The sequence below is a fragment of the Tachypleus tridentatus genome, chromosome 1 (assembly GCF_004210375.1).
Source record: "Tachypleus tridentatus isolate NWPU-2018 chromosome 1, ASM421037v1, whole genome shotgun sequence".
Taxonomy (NCBI): domain Eukaryota; kingdom Metazoa; phylum Arthropoda; class Merostomata; order Xiphosura; family Limulidae; genus Tachypleus; species Tachypleus tridentatus.
Window position 1 is genome coordinate 162843868 of NC_134825.1, and position 8089 is coordinate 162851956.

The 8089-nt window shown below is 35.5% G+C and overlaps 1 long non-coding RNA gene across 1 annotated transcript; it reads left to right on the plus strand.

Annotated features, from left to right (window-relative positions):
- Positions 1-1733: 1733 nt before the first annotated feature.
- LOC143256473 (uncharacterized) lies at positions 1734-7822 on the plus strand. The gene is made up of 3 exons (XR_013031388.1): positions 1734-2021; positions 5506-5621; positions 7645-7822. It is a non-coding gene; the product is annotated as an uncharacterized LOC143256473 (long non-coding RNA).
- Positions 7823-8089: the final 267 nt, after the last annotated feature.

Here is an 8089-nt window from a genome sequence, read left to right on the forward strand (position 1 = left end):
GATGACTTTATGTTTTAAAAAAAACAGTAAATAATAATAATTTACATTGAATTTTGGAAAGCGAAACCAAAAATTAGTTTGTTGTTTTACCATTGAAGTAATGACATCAACATTGAAATTAAAATATTGTCAACGTTCAAATTAAAATATTGATTTACAATAACAACAATACGAAATTTTCGGTAAACATCAATATATAGTGTAGTTATTACGCATATAATTAGTTTTCTGAGGCTTACATCGTACAAATAGTTAAGTTACGTTTCATTAAGAAGCAGTAAGTGTTTGACCCGCAGGGCCAAGTGTTTAGGGACGCTAGACTTGCATTCTGAAGGTCGCGAGTTCAGTACTCCATCACACCAAAAATGCTCTCCCTTTCAGCTGTGGGGGCGTTCTAATGCTACGATTAATCCTACTATATGTTGGTAAAAGAGTAAACTAAAAGTTGGCGGTGGGTGGCAATGACTACCTGTTTTCCCTCTGGTTTTACGGTACTAAATTAGGGACGGCTGGCGCAGATAGCTATCGTGTAGCTTTGCGCGAAATTTAACAACAGACAGTAAGTGTTATATTTTTATGTCATCAGCTGCTTTTCTGGTAAATGATCTAACGATTTGCCTTTTTTGTATTACGCAAATATATCAGAGAAGGATTTTATTCCTAGAAAAATTATATTTTCTATCATATAAGTATATTCTATATATATATATATATATATGCTTTCTTATCTTCTTAATTGTAGACTAATTATTGCTTCATTGTTAAATTTTAAATGGAATCAATTTGTTTGTTTGTTATCAAGCACAAAACTGCAAAACGGGCTTTCTGTGCTGTGTGCTAATCGTAACACATCCCGTTTTTTAGCCATATATGCTCTCAGATTTAATTCTAAGCTGGAGGGTGGGAGGGCGAATTACCTGATATGATATTATATGATATGCCTGATCGTAGACTAAGTAACTTAAGCAAACAAATGTTTATTATAATATTTAAAATTATCGAAAACATATTTCAGGAAAGAATGAAAAAGTGAACGTGAATCAGATAACAACTTACAGACTTTCAAAGTCTGCCTTTAGACTTTACCGAAAAGAGTCTCGTGTGATAAAATCTTACATGTACACACACACGCACATATCTATCCGTGTGTGTATTTGATTTGTTTTTAATTTCGCGCAAAGCTACACGACGGCTATCTGCGCTAGCCGTAATTAATTTAGCAGCGTAAGACTAGAGGGAAGGCAGCCAGTCATCACCACCCGCCGCAAACTTTTGGCCTACTCTTTTACCAACGAATAGTTGGATTGACCGTTACATTATAACGCTCCCACGGCTGATAAGGAGAGCATGTTTGGTGTACCGGAGATTCGAACCCGTGACTCTCGGATTATGAGTCTAATGTTTTAACCTGCTGGCCATGCCGGGTCCCCGTGTGTGTATCAGACCTTTACTAAGTAAGGGTTTAAGTTTAAAGTCAGTCTACTGTCCGCAACAAGTCAAAGGGCAAAACACTTCCAGTTTCATGAAGAAAAATCACACATCGGCAACTCAATGTATAGGTACTCTCATGGAGGGAACGTCTATAAATTACGAAAATGCAAATAAAACTTTTTTTTTTTTTCTTCTGGAATTATGATAGAATAAAGGAGTATGTCTTTGAAGACGTCATTTTTGTTTTCAAGTAAACTATTTTATTATTGAAGCGGTAACCCCCAGTACTCAGCTAGTTTCAGGTCCACCCAGGCATCGCTCTTCGTTTGTTACGGTTGTCATCGTAACTTTGAGCTCACTAGGGAATCTACATTAGTGCACATTAGGCTAGTTCGAGCACTTATTGAGAGTCACAAAAGTACAGGTGGATTCGCGAAATCTCTGCGTTACTATTTTGCGAACTTTTCACTGCAGTATTTTTTTTAACTTACGTGACTTATCTCTCAGAAGACAGGGGCAAAATAAATACCTTTGAGATGAGACAGTGAAACATCTAAGAAGTGGACAAGACACATCCTGTCACAACTGATGTAAGTTTAATCATTATATAGAAATATTAACTAGTAGTTTAATTTAATTAGATATGTGTTTATCTTATAGCAAAGCCACATCGGGCTTACCTGCTGAGCCCACCGAGGGGAATCGAACCCCTGATTTAAGCGTTGTAAATCCGAAGACATATCGCTGCACTAGCGGGGGGGGGCTTAATTAGATATGGAATATCATAAAATACACGAGACTTTACTAATAATTTTAGGTTTTCGATTATTCAAATGTTCAGATGGTTATTTTCAATAAAGATGGAGGTGTTTTCTCTAACGTTCGCAAATTCAGGTATCGAAAATGATCATGTCACTATTTTTGCAGTTGTACAGGGTAAATAAACCTTTGGTCAAAAGAACAGCATGTTTATTTGAGTGAACTGTGTGTGTTTTGTGTGAAAAGTTACACTTTCGCTTCAGGTATTCCTGTCCAACCAATGGGTCTTTATTTCGTCGTATATTTTAACATCTTTTTTCATACATGATATGTTTGTTTGTTCGTTTTTAATTTTCCGCAAAGCTACACGAGGGATATGTGTGCTAGCCGTCCCTAATTTAGCAGTGTAAGACTAGAGGGAAGGCAGCTAGTCATCACCACCCACTGCCAATTCTTACGAGTGTGTTTATGTCTTTTATAAAACTCGCCCTTTCAGCCGTGGGGGCGGTATAATGTGACGGTCAATCCCACTATTCGGTAAATTTTCATATTTTTTTTCCTTCTTTTAACAAAACGCTTCCCTTAGAATCAGGCCCAGCATGGCCAGGTGAGTTAAGGCGTTGGACTCATAATCTGAGGTCGCGGGTTCGAATCCCCATCGCACCAAACATGTTCGTCCTTTCAGCCGTGGGGGCGTGATAATGTGAGAGTCAATCCCACTATTCGTTTGTAAAAGAGTAGCCCAAGAGTTGTCGGTGGGTGGTGATGACTAGTTGCCTTCCCTCTAGTCTTACACTATTAAATTAGGGACGGCTAGCACAGATAGCCCTCGAGTAGCTTTGTGCGAAATTCATAAAAACAAAACAACCAAACTTTTATAAAACTCAATGTAAAGAACTAGCCGAAAAGAAAGAGTAAATTAATTGACTTTCTGTGTAAGTGTGTGTTTTCTTAGAGCAAAGCCACATCGGGCTATCTGCTGTGTTTACTGAGGGGAATCTAACCCCCCGATTTTAGCAGTGTAAGTCCGCAGACTTATCCGCAGCTGGGGATAAGATATGGAAGACCCCACAAATTAGAAATTACTGATGAAAGTAATTGCGATAACAACGGTATTTTTGTGGGTATGACTTAATTTTAAAGACCCTATGAACAATAAAATTCTGCAACCATGAGCAAGCAGTTCGGTGCACAACTGGTCTACGAAAACGTGATTAAACTCATTGGAATTAAGAATCCATCAGTAATTCTAGTGCTCACTTTAAATGCCAATCCTATAATGTAAGATTTGTGTTAATCCAAGACTAATTATTGTCGACAGTGCCACCAGCTGTTCCCCTTTATTGTAGTAGGGGGTCTGTTAAACTCGTGCATTTAGGCGCGTGTTCGTTTGCCGCCTTGAATTACTTCATTTCGGTGTGAACGACTGCGCATAAACCATCAAAAGAGCACCATGTATGGTGTAATAGTTAAAAGTAAAAACATAAAGTTCAATAATCTGTAAAGCAATAGATAAACAAAAATTAGCTGCAACACTTAGTTATCCACGCTGTGTTTAAAGCGACTCTTTAGTTAGAAACTGACGTAATAAACCTAACTCGTCTCTACTGAAATGCCCCCAGTGGCACAGCGGTACGCCTGCGGACTCACAGCGCTAGAATCCGTGTTTCGATAACTGTGGTGGGCAGAATACAGGTGGTCCATTGTGTAACATTGTGCTTACCTTCTAGGACAGCGAAACAATTCTTCTGAAATAATTTTCAGGCGTGATATGTCACCGATTTCAGTCTGTTCAGATTCAGAGGTTGGTATGACGTGAGTATATTGTATGGAAAACAAACAACAACGAAGAACCACCTAAATTATAAAACACAAAGAATTATATAATATCTTAAATAACTATATCGAATTATGTTTCTTTAATTAGTGACAAACGTTTCAAGTAATGAGGAAACAAAGATAATGGGCTATAATGAGCCCCCCCCCAGTGGCTCAGCAGTATGTCTGCGGATTTACAACGCTAAAAACCGGGTTTCGATACCCGTGGTGGGCAGAGCACAGATAGCCCATTGTGCAGCTTTGTGCATATTTCAAAAACAGCAAAAACAACAGCTATAATGAAAATATAAAACCAAATCCTATATAAAAAAGCAAGGAAAAGCAGTAGAAAACAATTAGTTTGTTGTTTTTCTAATACGTAAAGAGTTATCCTAATAGAGGTTAACGTTTAAAATTGCTAAAACTGGCACTCACGACCAAGAAATAATTTCAGTAACAAATTTTGAGTTTTAAAAGCTGACTGGCATATAGCTCAGGACGTTTGTCGATTTCCGTGTTTAATAACCAATGATACAGAAGTTGAGGTGTGTGGCATTCGGGACGCGGTTTCCCTATTGGCTGAGTCGCGGTATCGCATAGTGACGCCATCTCAGTTTTCACTTCTTCAGAAAATTTTCAGCTTCACCTGTGAAGTTAGTATTAATATCACACCATTGCTGGTTAATGACAACATCTCATCTGATGATTTAACAAGTTTGTTGAGTTAATATAAAAATAGAAACATAAAACGGTTTCTTCTCAAATTGAGATTACCTTGTGTCGATTACGTTATGAATTTGATGCACAGGATGTTGGTATTGGAGTCGATTAGGTTAAGATATAAATATAAATATCATTTCTTAAAGTCCTTGTTATAAAAATTGTTTTCAAAATTAAACATTGTACTTAATAGTAGCAACATTGGTTTGAAAATCAAGTGACTTTTATTGTAATTTCAAAACAAACCTAATTAATAGTCGCAGAATATATGTTCGATATCCAGTGCTTTTAGACGAGTACATTAATATACACCAGGATGTCGTAAGGTTGAACGGATATTTGAAATATCAGCAAAAATCACTAGATATTGAACATAATTCTGCGACCATGTAGAGACAAAAACTTTTAATAAAATATAAATGATATGTAATTAAATGTTCTTTTTCGAGCACAAACACAAAGGAACAAATAAACCTTTTAACAAAACATGTAATGAAACATGTAATCTCTTAATTTGTTAAAAGTGATTTAAGTGCGTTAAAACCCTTTATTTCATCTCGTTCACACTGTTGTTTTTTTGTAGTAGAATTTTATTTGTTAATGTTAAAATATGTATTCGCTGTTTCGTCTTTACCCATGGTGCTTGGAGTCCACTTAAGGTCTTATGAATATCTTTATATAAAAATTTTCAAACGCTTTGTATGATCATAGAAAATGTGTACTTTAAGCCATAGATTAAAAGTATATATATTAATAAAATCATATTTATTGTTCCAGATAAAACATTGCTGTAAGGGTAGGGAATCTTTCGTGGAAGAGGGGATTCGAACCTAAAACCCTGAGATTGTCCGGCCGCGGAACTTCAACTCGACTTGACAATTCACATTTCTTACGTTCGTACTTAAGAATATTATAATATATTGTTTCATCAGTATTAAAATGTTGTGGCATATGTGAACAATTGCACAATTTTCTCTCTCTCTTTCATTTTGTGTTGACTTCTCTTTTTGTTGTCAAATATATATAAATATATACATGTACCCTAAAACATCAGATAGCAATCGAAGACAGACGCTTGCTTTAAAATTAATTAGACATCTAAATGTTTAACATTCTAAAGCTAATCTTTCAAGAGATCCACACTGTCACATCTCAGTGACTCTTGACATCTGTTTGTATACGGCTCTAAGTAACAAGATACGTAGTGTTTACGCATTGTTCTGCGCACTCGCTCGTGACCACGTCAGCTCATCATCGCCAATTACCTTAATTGGTTTTTCGGAGTATCTAAACATTTTTTGCTCGCACCAAATCAATTTTATTAATTCGTGGCTAACGCGGTCATCTACCGAGAAATATGCCAACAAAGAAACATATGTCTGATGCTTCATCTACCTACGCATGGTACGCATCACACGCTGGAAAGCTTTTCGTAAATTGTGTTAACTTAAAACTATACGCTTCGTGACCATAGCACAGTAGCGACTCCAGCCAGATGATTACTCTCCTAACAGCTGGTCAAAGTGAATTACTTTTCAATATTTTCAGAACTCTGCTAACCCTCATATTGGTATCTCAACACTAAATAAACAGTGGCTGAACAAAAAATGTAAATCTTTAACACTCCTACGAAAAGTGGGGCCTGATTTCATTTCATTGGCAATGAAATGAATGAATAAATGAAATTTTTACCAAAATAATTGCTATCTAAATGGCAATTTCATTTAAATACAAAATTATTAGCCTAATATTAATAACCTTTCAAGTTGCTCTGGGGCCTATTAGGCCCCACTTTTCGTAGGAGTGTTAATCCATTTTTAACTGTTTATCTGCCTATCTAGCTACACAACTATGTTTATGCAGATATATAATATCCATTTATTTCTCAACTTGTTTATTTATCTGTATTTTCCTATCTGATTTTTTTTCTCACTAGGTAAAACTCTAACCTGACCATCCATCTTCGAATATATATCTAAATATAATATTTTTTTATTTGTGTGCCTAAATGAAAGCTATATCTTTCTCTTTGTCCGTTTTCCAATCATTAAGCGATCTATGTTTATCTACTTTTCGTTTTTACTGTTTGTGTATCAATATTTTCGTTTATCTGTTTCGCTAGCAAAAGTTCCGTGATATAATTTAGTACTGAAATTAATAACGTTTTCTAACTATGTCTTTTAATGAAGACTGATTTGTCTGTCGGTTTACAAAGTTTTTGCAGCATAAGAATACACTGTCCAATAAACTTTTTTTTTTCTCGGCAGGGGTCACCAATGGCTGAGGTTTTCCGTGCGCTAATCACCACCACTAATCTTTTTTCTTTCAGTCAGAAATGATTTTTCAACGTGTACGAAAGAGCCTCAAAAAACCCAAAACTTTTAAACCTAGATATATTTCGATCAAAGGAAAAACCTAAAGGACTCTGAGGTAAATGAGGGTAGTGATATATCAAGGCAGAGGTTTCAATGATAAGTTAATAGTAAATTAGTACGTGTATATTTAAACTTTAAATGGACTAAGATAACTAAAAATGACAATGATGAAAAGCGCAAATTAGAAAATTGTTTTAAAGGATCAGGAAAAATAGAAATTAGCATAAAAAAGGAATAACAACTATCTTTCAGAGATACAATAATAGTGCTAATCTGGAAGTATTACATTACTTTATCACCCCAAATCCTTCGCGTTTGCCAACCTTGTACAAACAAGACGAGGCACTCAACGCCAGATGTCCAATACTTGAATATAAGTTTGAGTTTTCAACGTATCACAGAATAATTCGCACGAACCTTCACTGACGACAATCGTGAAACGTTTTAAGATTACATTTGGTTATTCGTGTAAAATTAGGTGGTGTTGTTTTAAGAAACGAGAATGTTTGAACACTTTTACCGTCTTTTTTTTTTTTAATAGCAAATCTACATCGAGGTACCTGCTGTGTTCACCGAGGAGAATCGAACCACTTATTTGATTGTTGTAAATCCGAAGACTTACCTCTGTACCAAAGGGGAACTGTAGATGTATGGGCGTAATTTTTTCTTCACTACTCAATTTAGCTGTAAAAATCAAAAATGTGAAAAGAGAGACATTAACACGTGTATACTTCCATTCATTCAATTACAAAACATTAATAAATTAACTCATTCTTTAACCATGCTCACGACCTACACGTTTTTATTTATCTTTTGTTAATTATTACTGGGAATCGTTTTTACGATATAATAAATAACTATTAACATGTAGTCATTAGATAATTGCTCATACGTCAAATAATTTAAAACATCTTCAAAATAATTTGTTAGCCATCACCATCCGTGTACGTCGCAGTTCATCATATCACCAGAGAAACATAACATAT